This window comes from Engraulis encrasicolus, chromosome 4 (assembly GCF_034702125.1).
Source record: "Engraulis encrasicolus isolate BLACKSEA-1 chromosome 4, IST_EnEncr_1.0, whole genome shotgun sequence".
Taxonomy (NCBI): domain Eukaryota; kingdom Metazoa; phylum Chordata; class Actinopteri; order Clupeiformes; family Engraulidae; genus Engraulis; species Engraulis encrasicolus.
In genome coordinates, this window is record NC_085860.1 from 37,021,543 (window position 1) to 37,037,339 (window position 15,797).

The 15,797-nt window shown below is 48.3% G+C and overlaps 1 protein-coding gene across 4 annotated transcripts in view; it reads right to left on the reverse strand.

Annotated features, from left to right (window-relative positions):
- The window catches only part of LOC134447732 (zinc finger protein 469), a 476,258-nt gene that overhangs the window by 13,989 nt on the left and 446,472 nt on the right, over positions 1-15,797 (reverse strand). The window lies entirely within an intron of this gene.

Genomic DNA, 15,797 nt, shown 5'->3' on the forward strand with positions numbered 1-15,797 from the left:
AAATAAAGTCCAGGAGTTTACTTCAGACTTTGACAGCTTCAGTCTTTTAAAGACATTTTTCCCATTTTTCAAGCATAAGATCAAGGCCAATCTGTGGCACTTTAGGAACAACAGCTTGATGATGCAGTCATTAAGCTGCCATCCGAATGACATCTTTGGGTATAAAAATACTTTTTCAGTGACTTTGTAATTACCATAAACAATGATAATCATAAAATGACAAGGGTCACGCATGATCCATAATTGCATGGTGTAAAATCACAAATAAAACTTGCGACTTAGAAAACAAATCAGCGTCAGCAGATGGAAAGCATTAGGGAGAGTTAGGCAAGCCAGCACAGGGGAGCTCGGAAAAGAGGACAAGAGGAAAAGACCGAGGATGTCTGTCAGAATGAGTCTATTGATATAACAGGTTTAGCACCACGAATACTAAGAATTGACTTCAAAAATCGCAAGCCTGTGATGGGAGGAGAGGGGTCCGCATGAGAATTTACGGTGCCAACATCGGAATGTTCCAGAATGCATTTACATGTATTCATTTAACAGATGCTTTTATCTGAAGTGACTTACAGTAAACGCATACATCATCTTAAGAAGCCAGTGTGGTTTTCATGGGAAACGAATCCCACACATCTGATATTATTAACACGCCCCAACTTCTAGGACTTGCTCTATCAGTTAAGGCACAGACAGTCCAGCGGGCCCTTCATAATAAGTCTGCAGTCTGGCACTGTTTTTTCTTTCATCAGGGGTCAGGCAGGAGGCAGGCAAGGGGTAGCAGCAGCAGCAGCAGCAGCAGCAGCAGAATACGATGCCTGTGCCAGCTAGCCAAACGTTGGCGCTCCACCCGCCCCTGGGCCAACGTTTAATTCCAGTGACACACACCAAGCAGAAAGCCTCGTTTGTTGCAGGGCCGGCTACGACCACGCTGCGCTGGCCTCCTCCTCCTCTACGCACACACAATCCAGGCCTTTGACTCGGCCCTCTGTGCCGGTGACTGACCGCAGCCACCGAGCAAAAAGTCACACACCCAAAGAGAGGGCCAGCCTGCTCCCCACTGCAGCCATTCCCTCAGACCATTTGGGACCGACTGACCTGGGAGAATAATAATCACAGCCCAATGCTTGCCACCCACCCACATGCGCGCGTGCACACACACACACGTACACACACACACGTACACACACGTACACACGCACACGTACACACACACACACACACACACACACACACACACACACACACACACACACACACACACACACACACACACACACACACACACACACACATACATGCGCACGCACACACACACACACACACACACACCAAATCTTACACCCTATCCCCCCCCCTCCCACACACACACACACACACACACACACACACACATGGACGCACACACACAGGCACACGCACGGACGCACACACACACGCACTCCAATGCGTGCATGCACAAACATAAACACACAAATACCCACATACTGTATACAAACACACGCATACACACACGCGCAGGGAGTGTGGGAGCAGTGAACACAAGTCTTTTTCAGCCAGATGTTTTAAAAAGCCTATCCACCAACGGCCCATGAAAGCATGCCGTAGTCATGCTCCACTCTGAGCATAAATAAGTACAGTATTCCAGTGAAGATCAGACGGCTGAGAGAGAGAGAGAGAGAGAGAGAGAGAGAGAGAGAGCTTTAAAATGCCTTGATTAACAGAGAGGGAGGAAAAGAGAGGGGAGAGAGAGACAGGGAGAGGGAGAGGGAGAGAGAGAGAGAGAGAGAGAGAGAGAGAGAGAGAGAGAGAGAGAGAGAGAGAGAGAGAGAGAGACAGAGAGAGAGGCGGGTATAACAACACTGACTAACCTTCATATGGAAGGGGGGGGAAACAATTTATCATCATTATCCCTGCTCGCTTTTATTCAGATTGCTTCCTACTCACAGCACAGGAACACCTGTGATGTCTGAGGCACTGAGTGTGCACACCACGGTGGACCAACCCGTCCATGCGCCTGCCTGCCTGTCTGGCAAGGGAAATCATGCCCCTGATTGATTTTCATCTCCCTTGTCGTCTCCTGCTCTTTCTCTCAAAACGATTACTTACTTACAATTTTCTTCTTCTTCTCTGAGAAGAAAAAAGACGATGAAGGCAACGTGTAAATAAATCAAAAGACGGGACTTTTACGCATGGCTGTGAGGATGGCACTGGTAACCACATTTCCCAGTCACATGACCTCCTCCTCCCACGGAGTGTCACGCATGGCATGTCGAAATGATACGGCCTGGTTTCCTAATTACAGAGCTACGACAATGATGGAGAGGGTATCTGAGCAGAGCAGAGCAGAATGGCAGGGAGAAAAGAGGGAGAGTGAGAGAGAGAGAGAGAGAGAGAGAGAGAGAGAGAGAGAGAGAGAGAGAGAGAGAGAGAGAGAGAGAGAGAGAGAGAGAGAGAGAGAGAGGGAGAGAAAGAAAGAGAAAGAGAGAAAGGAATGAGAGAGGGAGGGAGGGATACTTTCACTTCTGCGCTCCCTTTTACCAGACAACTATATTTCTGTGCGTATGTCAGAGTTTTGTGGATCTATATGGATTCTCACTTCCCTACTCTATTGACACAGCCTTCCGATTCCAGAAGCCATCATCATGACAAGCTGAATTATTAATCGCCGAAGACGTCATTTCACTTTTTGTTACTCATCTAACATTTTATTGAGGAGCCTTTGCGGTTTTCAAAACTTTCCTAGGACATTCAGTCTCTGTGACAGTCAGACACAAAAATTACACAGGAGTGTTGGCTTTGGCAGTGGGGGAAAATGTCAGCAAGCAAGATTATACAAACAACAAAACAGGGAGGAAAATGTAGTACTGTAGGCGCGAGGAGGGATGCAGCACTGTAAGCCCTTTGAGGATGACTGGAAGAGAGGGGCTTCTGGCAAAAGACAGGCCACGCCAAACACCCAGTTGGAACTCAAGCATCCATCTTCTTCAGTCACCAGTTTAATGCGGCAAATTAGCATTTGGTCAACATTGCTGTTGCCATTGGATTGGGGCCGGCCCTTGAAAAGGTAGCAGCTTAACTGTTAGTTTATTTGCCGGTGCTTATTCCTTAATTTGCGATGCACATTTTTAATGAAAAACGTTTCCCGGGAAACTTGACACATGAATCAGACTTTAATGTCTCCCAGTGTAAATCTATAGAGCGGCACACACACAACGGCTTTGTGAATATTATCCTAGATCAATGTTTCCCAACCAGGGGTACGTGTACCACTAGGGGTACGCGAGCACACTACAGGGGGTACTTGGAAAAATGAAATTTTAACAAATATATGGAGATTAGTTACATTTGGATGGAGAAAGCGATATAGAACTTGACTTAGGGGGTACTCATGGCACAACGAAAAGGCTTGGGGGTACACAAGACAAAAAAGCTTGGGAAACACTGTCCTAGATACCAATTTGTAGCCATGCAGTTTTTCAAAGATGGCATCTACCAGATGCATATTTAGAGTGAGCACTCTATGTCTGGATCTGAACTGGTGCTTTGCCACGGCAACGCTGCAAGTCGTGTTGTGATTGTATTAGCAATGACTCCCCTGCCTCTATTTACAAGCATTTGCATCAGCAAGCTGCGTCTCCACTTCCTGAGACACTTTCTCTCTCTCTCTACTTACGTATCTATCCATCTCTCCCTTCATCTCTCCCTCCCTCCCCCTCTCTACCATCTCTTCATCTTCATCTCTGTATCAGGTGGGCTTTACTCACTCCTTCCAGCAGCAAGCACACACACAATCTGACACGCACGCACACACGCACACACACACACGCATGCAGTTTCTCTCCGTCCCTCTCTCCCTTTCTCTCTCTCTCTCTCTCTCTCTCTCTCTCTCTCTCTCTCTCTCTCTCTCTCTCCCTCCCTCTCTCCCTTTCTCTCTCTCTCTCTCTCTCTCTCTCTCTCTCTCTCTCTCTCTCTCCTTGGATGCAATCCATCAGATGATCTCAACATATCCACTGAGATAACATCAGATTCTTGACTACTTGACTTGCCTACTATATAGAACATGATACGATATAAAAAAAACCCCACAACAATGACTGATGACATTCCAGATAGGTTCATGGCACATCTTTCACCATAAGATCAAAATGAAACAACCCCCCGAAAATGCAAATACTGCAAAAAAACAAATACAGGATAAATGTATTCTCTGAGGACTTGAGAGGAATAGGGTGTGTGCACAGCTACGATGACTGAGCTACACAAACAACCTCCGGTGATATCTAAAGGGGTATGATGGGTCTTTTGACATCCTAGTCCCATGTAGGCTTCCTGCTAACGCAATACACGCCCTGAAGTTGGACCCAACTGATAAGGTAAGTGATAAGGTCATGGCACATCTTTCACCTTAAGAGCATCATGAAACAACCCCCGAAAATGCAAATACTGCAAAAAAAACAAAAAAACAAATACAGGGCAGTCCAAAGCATGTTGTGCCAAAAGAGAAGTGATAGTGGAAATGATAAATTTATTCTCTGAGGAATTTGGAGAGCGTGGACTGAAGAGGAATAGGGTGTGTGAACATCTACGATGACTGAGCTACACAAACAACCTCAGGTGATATCTAAAGGGGTATGATGGGTCTTTTGACATCCTAGTCCCATGTAGGCTTCCTGCTAATGCACTACACGCCCTGAGGTTGGGCCAAATTGGGGGCATGTGTGTGTGTCGCTGAGTGAGAGAATGACAGAGACAGACAGACAGACAGACAGACAGACAGACAGACAGACAGACAGACAGACAGAGAAAAACAGATGAGTGAGAGTGCGTGTGTGCGAGAGTGTGCGAGAGTGTGCGTGTGTGTGCGTCTCTTTGCCCATATGTCTGCCTGAGTGTGTGACTGACACTTTCCCAGTCAACAGCGTCCCTGTCAGCCTGTCATTACCCAGACCAGCAGTGAGGACTCAATCTGGAGAACACTCAGCGAGGACACAAACACCCTCGGCTGTAAACACACGCTCTCGCCTCTCGCCTCTCGGCCCACGATAAGCACATGTGCACACGGCCCTGCACTCCACTCACAAGCCACCCCCACTCCACATACACTTACACAAACACATGCACACACGCGCACAAGAAAGCAGAAGGGGGGGGGGGGGGGGGGCAAAGGGGGTCAGCTGCCCCAGGCCCAGGGAGACAGGGGACCCAGAAATGGGTTCTCATACTGTTGTATGTATTTATAGAGGGGACCTATCAGATGATTTTGTCCCGGGCCCAGTCAAAGCTGTCAGCGGCCCTGCACGCACGCACATAGGCCATGTCCTTGACCCCCCTAACACATGCAGACTTATATAAACACACGCACACAAACACACACAAACACACACACACACACACACACACACACACACACACACACACACACACACACACACACACACACACACACACACACACACACACACACACACACACACACACACACACACACACACGGTTACACAAGCTCACCCCACAGCACAGTGTTCTGCAGTACTATAGCGGAGAGGGCCCAGTGGAGGGACACTATGGGTGAGTTATGCTGCTCCCCAGGGACGGCTGTGTTTAGGGTGGCCATCGGTCCGTTTTTACGACCTGTTCACGACGTCCGTGTGTCCCTCTCTTTGTCTTTCCTTTCCTCCTAGCCTTTTGCTTATGGCCTCGAGATGCGAGGCAACGTCATTGACGCAAACTAGACCTTGACAGTCGGTCACGTTTCCGATATCTGCGGCCGCCATGTTACTCCAGATATAACCCCATACTTAGCCCAGCGAATTAACTGTATTGCTGTCGCCTTATGTCGGGGAAATCTCCGTGCAATATCCCTATATGGAGTTCATTAACTGACTGTATGAAAGTTAAATAAGGTAACTATAGCCTATTATTGTCTACTGTCTGTTTCCTATTTTTTCCTGCACTGGTGGCAGGGCATAGTGCAACTAAGTTTGTCCGCTAAATGCCTTTACAACGATACGAGGGTTCTCACAACTTTACAAACAGGGCAAAGAAACGTCTTTCTGCACGGGCGCTGTCTGTATTTTGAGCTCCATCCAGCGTCTGCATGAAAAAAAAGGTTGACAGAAGCGGTTTGCCTCCCTTAAAACACCGCTGATAAACACACTTCTGACCTCAAAGTTAATCAAATTAATTGTTGGCTATTAGGCCTACGAACGCATGACTACCCAAAATACATTTTTAAAAAAACATACGAAATAGCCTACACAGAGTCACAGACAACAACGGAAGGATTTGTCTATCGTAACCTGCCGTCTCTGATACAATATTAAGTTAGTGGTAGCCTACTGATGACTCCTTTATCGGAGTGAGATAATGAAATGCGAAAATCCTTCCCCCCAAAAATATTGTTTTACAAGTAAAACTGCTGTTGGCAGCTGAATTTAGTCTGAGGTAAGATGGCAGCGCTGTTCCCTGATTTCTGCCTACAGTTTAGAATGCCAACTTCACTGTTTTCTCCACGGAGGCGGGGATTCGGCAAGTCGAAGTAATGGGTGCGCGCAAGGACGCTAGGTTAGAAAGTTAAGGGGCGGGGTTGTCCGGCCGAAGTCCGGACAGCTGGTCACCCTAGCTGTGTTGTGTCTCAGGAAGCTCCGCTAGCTAGCTAGCTGGTGGTCTTCTTAGGCCTCTCTCCCTTCTCTCCACCACAGTAACTCTGATGTAACGACCCCTCACCCCCTCACCCCCCCCCCCCCTTAAAAAAAAATAGCCACCACACACACACGCACGCACACACACAGGCACGCACGCACGCAGGCACGCACGCACGCACGCACGCATGCACGCACATAGTATACACACACACAAACATAGTACGCACACACACATACACACAAACATAGTAGGCAGTACGCACACACAAAAACACACACAATACCACACAATACACGCACTATACATTCTGGATATGAACAGCAGAGATATTCACAGTCACAGAAACACACATGAAGAGAAGAGAGCGATCACACATTACACATGTCTGGTGTGGGGATGTGGGTGTGTGTGGTGGTGTGGTGGGGGTCGGTGGAGCCTTGGCTGCTGGGCTTGGGCATGGCTGTGAAAAGTCACATCCACTCACCAGCCCCCTGCTACTCTCTCTCTCTCTCAGGGCCACAGCCACATCTCTGCCCCTCTGCACTGTGCAGTACTGTACTGCAACCGACAGACATGGCACAGGAAAGCCAAACCATCTCATCTCATCTCATCTCATCTCACTCTCACTCTCACTGTGTGTGTGTGTGTGTGCGTGCGTGTGCGTGTGTGTGTGTGTGTGTATGTGTGTGTGTGTGTGTGTGTGTGTGTGTGTGTGTGTGCGCGCGCACATTCGTGCGTGCGTGTGTGTGCGTGTGCGTGTGTGTGTGTGTGTGTGTGTGTGTGTGTGTGTGCGCGTGCGTCTGTGTGTGTGTGCGTGCGCATGAGCGTGCGTGTGTGTATGTGTGCATGTACGAGTGCCTACGCTCGCCAAAGTCAGTTAGAGGGAAAAAAAGAAGAAGCTGCAGCAAGGGAGGTAGGGGATGACGTAGAGCAGAGGAGAATATGGGACATTAAATTACATAAATGAAGACAGCAGAGGCAGAGGAAGAATATACAGACCGTACAATAAAGCAAAGGTGCGGGCCAAAAAACTGACAATGACAGTGATAGGAGAAGAAACATGGAGGGAGAAAGGGAGAAGAGCAGAGGAGAAGAGAGGAGAGGAGAGGAGAGGAGAGGAGAGGAGAGGAGAGGACGGGAGAGGAGAAGAGAGGAGAGGAGAGGAGGAGACAAGGAGAGAGGAGGGGAGAGGAGAGAGGAGAGGAGAATAGAGGAGAAGAGAGGAGAGGAGAATAGAGGAGAGGAGAGGAGAGGAGTGAGGAGAGGAAAGGAGAGGAGAGGAAAGGAGAGGAGAGGAGAGGAGTGAGAGGAGAGGAGAGGAGAGGAGAGGAGAGGAGAGGAGAGGAGAGGAGAGGAGAGGAATGAGGCTGCTGTTTTTGCTCTTGATCTGGTAGAGAGCCATACATCACACTCGCTTAGTGTTTGCCTTAACTATGTGGTGCAGAGTGAGAGAGGGAAAAGAAGAGAGAGGGGAGAGAGAGAGAGAGAGAGAGAGAGAGAGAGAGAGAGAGAGAGAGAGACAGAGAGAGAGAGAGAGAGAGAGAGAGAAGAGAGAGAGAGAGAGAGAGAGAGAGAGAGAGAGAGAGAGAGAGAGAGAGAGAGAGAGAGAGAGAGAGAGAAGGGGAGAGAGATTGAAAGGGGAAGGAATACATAGACGTAGTGGAAGAGCGTTGGAGAGGAAGAGAGAGGAATAAACAGTTTGTGTTGTATTGCGGGAAGAGAGAGTGAGAGAGAGCGAGAGAGAGAGAGAGCGCGAGAAACAGAGAGAGAGAGAGAGAGAGAGAGAGAGAGAGAGAGAGAGAAGAGAAGACATATAGAGACGGGTGGAAAGCCGCAACACCACAAAGTGTGCGTAGCGGGGAATCACAGTGTCCTCTCAGAAGTCGCACCAGAGGCCGAGCTGTCAACGCACAAAGAGCAAAGGGTTATCCATCTCCACACAGCTGGCAGATCCAGACCCCTCTTGTCCACCTAACGCACGCACGCACGCACGCACGCACGCACGCACGCACGCACGCACGCGCGCAAACACACACACACACACACACACACACACACACACACACACACACACACACACACACACACACACACACACCTTCTCTACCTGCTGATGTCTCTCTCTCTCTCTCTCTCTCTCCCATCTCCCTCTCTCTGATTCTCTCTCTCTTTCTCAAACAACCCCACCCCACCACCTCAAAAAAGCCAGCCAGAGCCAGGGAGAGTAGCCGCCCCATCCCAATCCCGCACATGTCTAAGACATATCGCACTGTCAATTGGGTGAGACTTTCCTTTCTTTTCCGAAGGCCCCTACTTTTTTTTTTTCCTTTTTATTTGACTTCACAAAGCAGAGAGGCAAAGAAGGCTCACATTTCTATGGAATTTTGGACTGGGTGTGTAAAAAAAAGTGAGAAAGAGAGAAAGAAGGAGGCCAGGCTGGCTAGGCAGGCCCACCGTGACAGAGACGGATTGCTGAGCTGCGATGATATCAAAACCTCTGACGCTGGTCTGAAAACGGCGCGCGTCCATAAAAGCAGCAGTTTTAAGCAGTTTTACAAGTCAATTAAGGCAGGCCTCCACCAGCGTTGCGCCATTGTGGGGTGACAAATCTCTAAAAGTGCCACACACGCACATTCACACACATAGACACACTCAGTTCACACACACTTTGCATACGGTGCACACATAGAGTGTACAAACACACACACACACACACACACACACGCACGCGCACAAACACACACGCACACACACACGCACGCGCACACACACACGCACACGCACACACACACAAACACACACACACAATTACACACACACACACGCACACGCACGCGCACACGCGCACACAAACACACACACACACACACACACACACACACACACACGCGCACACAAACACACACACACACACACACACACACACACACACACACACACACACACACACACACACACACACACACACACACACATGCGGTGGCTCCCATATGGCCTCGCCACCACACACACTCCCCAAATCATGGGGTGGGGACAGTGTTTGTGGGGGGCTGGTGTTTGTGTGTGCACAGGCACATTTTGATGACATAGTCTCTGTCTGCGCAACGTACTGTCAGTGTGCAGTTAGAGTATCATTTACTGTATATGTGTCAGGGCTTAACACTAACACACGCCAGGTAGCCAAATGCGGGTGAAAGTCGGCGTTGGCTAGTAGATACGGAAGGTTCACTAGCCATTCTGGCGGGTCCGTCACTATTCTAAATGATGAGGCACCGCATTTTGTAGTTTTTTCCCTCGGACCGTCTTTGCTACAAACGCAATGCAATGCGTTTTCGCGAGCCTACAATACCCATGAAGCACCTGTGTCACGTGTCACCTGTGTCTCAGGCACGAGATGAATCTGATAGAGCTAGTCTTGTGCGGCAGCGAGCTACCGGTCCGGCACATCAGCGCGCGTTTTGGAAATGTCACTGAAAACCTTCACGTGAAAATAAAGTAGCGAAGTTCATCTCAACTGATCTGTTTTGGGATCTGTCATTAGTACAATGCATAGTAGTAGTGGACATTAAAATGACCAAGGCGAGAGGAGAACACCTCAGTCTTGTGAAAGTCTTGAGACTAATCAGCGCAGTGATAAGACAAGGACACATGCGGCATTAATAATGTTCGGTTTAAATCATTTTCTGATTTGCCTGTATGTCTTCATACCTTAATATTCCTCCATGTTTCTTGTGCCGTTGTTCCCGACTGTCAAACGGGGCTTAAACAACGCGCAGTAGTAGCCTTCCAGACCGCACAAAATCATGTCCCATGTCCCTTCGCATGTGCTCATCTTGCCTTGCGTCCGTTTATGTTTTAAACAACTCAATATTAAACGGAATGAAAGGAAGTCGTAACTCCTTCTGTAGTTACCGGCCGCATATGTGTAGCCTATTTTTATGAGAAAATATTCCAGAAGATGTGTTATTCCACATCCATGACCGGGGACATGCGAAGCTTGGCAATGACTTTGCACTACCTACTTTGCGCATCGAAAGTGCCCTTCAGATCAAAGACGGAAATGTTTTGCTCTCATGTAGCTTACATTTGTGCCCTTCCACAACACTGTGCTTGGTGTTTCTGCACGGCTATGCCATTCCTCAGATAAGTTAATCTGTTCTTATAGCATGCATGCATGCATGGACCAGTTAATAACAATTCTATTTATTAGGCCCTATATTATATTATATTATATTATATTATATTATATTATATTATATTATATTATGTTATATTATGTTATATTATGTTATATTATCCTACATTACATTATTACAGCCTATTATATAATTCATTAAAGCTGTTATGGTGGCGAAGAAAATTATGGCTAGTGAAAAGGCCCAATGGCTAGTGAGTCAGGAAAACCACTAGCCAAAATGGCTGGTAAGCGAAAAAGTTAGTGTAAAGCACTGATATGTTTGTGTAAGAATCTGTGCGCGTGTGTGTGTGTGTATGTGTGTGTGTGCGTGCGTGCGTGCGCGCTTGCGAGCTTCTGTGTGAGCATCTATCTGGGTTAGCCTGCGTCTTTCTGTGTGCGTGCGTGCGTGTGTGTGTGCGTGTCTATGCCTAATGAACACGTAGAGAAGCCTTTGCATGCTTTCCCAGTGCGCTCGGTGGTGAGAAGTCAATTTCCTGCGGGTTTAGGTAGGGCCCTTGCTGAGGCGTAAGCACCAGCTAGCATGCGGCGCAGACAGGACTGAGAATGTGTTGGTGGTGGCCTCCCTGTCGCCACCCCCTACCCCACCCCCACCCCCGCCGCCCCCCAAAACATCTCAGGTCATCCATCTCCATCCGTTCCGATTAGGGTGTTTTTTCTCTTTCTCTCTCTCGGGGTGGAAGAATGTTTTTTTCTTGACAGGCACTGTGTTTAGTTTAAGGCTGCTACTTTTTTTTTAAAAGGCCTTTCAATTATTTAGCCATTATGTTATCAGCAGCCGAGATCAAAACCCGTTAAAAGTAGAGGACTCACGCCCCTTGGCCAGGCTTGGCTCCAGCGAAACAGATGCTAGATAGAATTCCTCACCGCTGACTCGTGTCCACTAACCGTGCACGTCACAGCGCTCCACAATACGTACTCTGACGGATGAGAAGACAGCCGGAGAGTCTTTTTTTTCCTAAATCCTGCGTCTGGGCTGAGCCCCCCACATTTGGGCTTGCATGCCCACCCACGGGGACCCCGGTTCGAGTCCGTCCGGGGTCATTTCCCCATCCTCCCCTGTCTCTCTGTCCCATTCGCTTCCTGTCACTGTCTTCGACTGTCCTGTCGAATAAGGGCATAAAAGTCCCTAAAATATATATATATATATATATTAAAAAACCCTGCATCTGAGTCTCTTTCCCCACCCACCATACACATACTATGTATGAATGCACAAGCATAAGCCAGTCACTCGTGTGGTTTTGGCAATGAAAACGCACAAAATGGACTGTTGTTATTTTGCGAACAAAAGCGCCTATTCTTAGCCCGTCATCCCTCCCCCCGTACTATACTCTTAATAGCAATCTGTGCTATAAACAGACCCTGCTTTCCAGAGCACATAAAACACCAGGCCATCAGCCCATCACACACTCTGTCTACCGTGAACTGCAGGATGCCTCAGCCACATGCAGGAAAGGACTGGGAGGAGCAAGGTAGTGTGTGTGTGTGTGTGTGTGTGTGTGTGTACTTGTGCTGGCTGGTGCTTCTGTATGAGCATGTGTGTCTATGTCTGTGCGTACGCATGTGCATGTGCGTGTGCGTGTGTGTGTGTGTGTGTGTGTGTGTGTGTGTGTGTGTGTGTGTGTGTGTGTGTGTGTGCGTGCATGTGTATGTGTATGTGTATGTGTATGTGTATGTGTATTAGAGCATGGCAACCCGACCGAAGCCCGACGGGCCTGGTCGGAACCCGACGGGCCGGGCCGGACTCGGACAACAAAAATAGAATATCTGTCGGACTCGGGTCGGGCTCGGGCTTGAAGCAAACAGACATTGTGAAAATTGTAAGCAACCAGAGGAAACGTTTCAGTTCATGCAAACGGCAGTTTTGTGATTAAAAAATAAGTAATTGAATATGCATAAATGAAAATGTTGGTAGGCTACTGTGCCAGTGATTATTATTGGCTGTATGCACGCGCCAGTTACCAGTGGCAACATTTGGACGCCCACTCCGAGTCAGCCGAGCAGGGATGCCGAGTGAACTTGCTTGCCAAATCAACAGTTGTCAGTGAACGCATGTTTTTGCTGTAGGCCTAGTGTAGGCCATGCCTTCGAGGCTGTCTTGAATGTTGAACATAAAATGACGAAGTTTGTCACTGCATTGTTCGCCAAGGATTACATTTCCAGCATGGGGCTAGCAAGGACCATAATATGGATAACTAAGAAGACACACACGCTACGTGGAGTGTAAGGTAGGGGCTGAGAGGTTTCCTGTTACTATTTTGTCCGCTGTGACATGTCATGTCCTTCACGTACAGTAGGTTCTTAATTGGTGTCACTTTTACTGTAGGCTACAGTTGTAACTATGTGCGTGCAACCTTTCCTGATTTTATATTGACCGCATGGACATCAGGGGAAATGGCATTCTCTTGGAGGGCCAAACAGGCTACTGTTCTTCGGGGTTAGCTTATAGCCCTGTTACTCATTGCGCAGCTCGCGAGACGCCTGACTTGGCGGCTCGCAAGGTTATAGAAAAAATATTATAGCCCAACACAATCAACAGACCTGCATTTAAAATCTGCCATGCCTACATACATATTCAATGAACACGTAGCACAGTCATCTGCATCACGGCAAGTAGGCAAGGCTATGGGCACGTCTACATCAAGATCTCTTTTTTTCCATCTGGCTGACCCGGCACCCCATGCGTCGTTGTTTATTTAGCCTACTGACAAATTTGACTCGGGCAAGCAGCAAGCCACATTTCCCCTCAGAAGTGAGCCGCGAAAATCAATCCCAGATCTTATTTGAAAATGCATTGGCTGTCATTTTTATGGACGTTTGTTCACATTTTCATTGGTGGCGTTTTGCATTGTTTTAAGAATAGACGGCTTTACATTCTAAATGGCTGGGGTCGTCTATCAGCAGAGAAAAGAGCGCCGAAACTTAACCTAATTCGGCAAACATCCTTCACAACAACGCCACCACACTCAATGGCGGAGACCAATAAATTATCTTGTCCACATCAAACCAGTAATTCCATCATACATTGTGAATGATGCGTGCACGCGCCTGGTGTAACTCTCTCGCGCAGATTGCATTGTTGGTGACCACATCGCAAATCGCTGTTCATTTTCGCGCCTGGTGTAACTCTCTCGCGCAGATTGCTTGGTGACCACCTCCCAAATCGCTGTTCATTTTCAGTTTAACCTGGCGCTGTCAAACGGGCAATGAAGGCAAGCAGAGTGCGAATAAAGCACGCAGAGTCCCGTTGGAATGCTGCAGCAAGTTGGAAACTTAAACTTTCTCTCTATCTCGCTTTCTCTCTCTCTCTCCGCACGGCATTGATTGACAGCTGATATAACTCAGTGCTGTCGGCGATGTCGCATTTTTATAAATAATAAGTTAACAAGACCATCAGGCAACCATCCTTCACAAGCTCAATAACTCGTACATAGAAACATAAGCTGCGCTGTCACGTGTGTGTGTGTGTGTGTGTGTGTGTGTGTGTGTGTGTGTGTGTGTGTGTGTGTGTTTATACTTACTATGCGTGTGTAACTAAATTAGGCTACTGCAAATTGCCTCATCCTAACGTCTTTGCCTATCCTGGCTATTTATCACGTGCTATTTTGAGTATGGAGGAGCCCACATAGAAAATCTTGCTTGCGCACAGGTTCTGTTGTTATTACAGTGGTCTCGGGCTTCGGACGGGTTCGGACACAAACATTTTAATTAGTCTCGGGCTCGGGTCGGTGTCGATCACTTTTCTGTCGGCTGAGGGCCGGGCTCGAACAGAAAAAAACGGCCCGAGCCACACTCTAATGTGTATGTGTATGTGCGTCATGTGGTGAGGCTTGGGTCGCTGTTGGGACTGCCAGTCCACAGAAAAGACAGAGAGAAAGAGAGAGAGAGAGAGAGAGAGAGAGAGAGAGAGAGAGAGAGAGAGAGAGAGAGAGAGAGACTGAGTTATTCAGTAAAAGAGAGACAATTTGTCTCAGACCAGAGAGAGAGAGAGAACGGGAGAGAGAGAGAGAGAGAGAGAGAAAGAGAGTGAGAGACTGTAAGACTGGAGCGGTGCAGTGCCAGAGGAGTGGCAGGGAGGCAGGATGGCTGCGCGGCGCTGCACGGGCTCGGCCACATGCTAAAGGCACACAAAAGCTCCCTTCACTTCCCTCCACTGCGCTGGAAAGGGATGAAGCCGCATCGGGCGGCGATTCCAAACAAACCCCTGATGCTTCCAGGCACTCGGGCCTCCAGATCCTTCTCCCGTCACACATGCACACACAAACACACATACACACACACACACACACGCACATGCACACACGCACACGCACACACACACACACACTCCCTCGTGCGCTCTCTCTCTCTCTCTCTCTCTCTCTCTCTCTCTCTCTCTCTCTCTCTCTCTCTCTCTCTCTCTCTCTCTCTCTCTCTCTCTTCCACCACTCCTATGTCTTTAAAGGGTAAGAGAAAGGGAAGAGAGAAGAGAAAAATAGAAAGAAACAAAAATAAAAAAAATGTTTGTGTGTGTGCATGCGTGCATACGTGCATGTGTGCATGCACGCATGCGTGCGTGCATGCGTGCGTGCGTGCGTGCGTGCGTGCGTGAGTGTGCGTGTGTGCGTTTATGTGTCAGTACAAGGGGAATGTTTTGTTTTGTTTCGGAGGTAGAGGGTGAGGTGCGGAGTCTTGGCGGGGAAAGGTGAGGTAGGTACTGTAGGATTGCAACTGTTTTCTCTCAGGCTTAAGGAAATGGAGCGTTTGAGATCAGGTAGCATCCGTGACGGCCGATTGTCCTACCAATTCGTTCCGCTCGCTCTGCCCTCTAAGAAGCCGCCTCCCTGCCTGCCTGTTGGAGACCAATTGCCTGCCTGCCTGCTTGTCTCTCTTCCCACCTGCCTGATTCTGTCCCTGCCTGTCTGTCTACACTCTCCAAAATGATGTGTTAAAAAGTGACACATTTTTTGTGTTA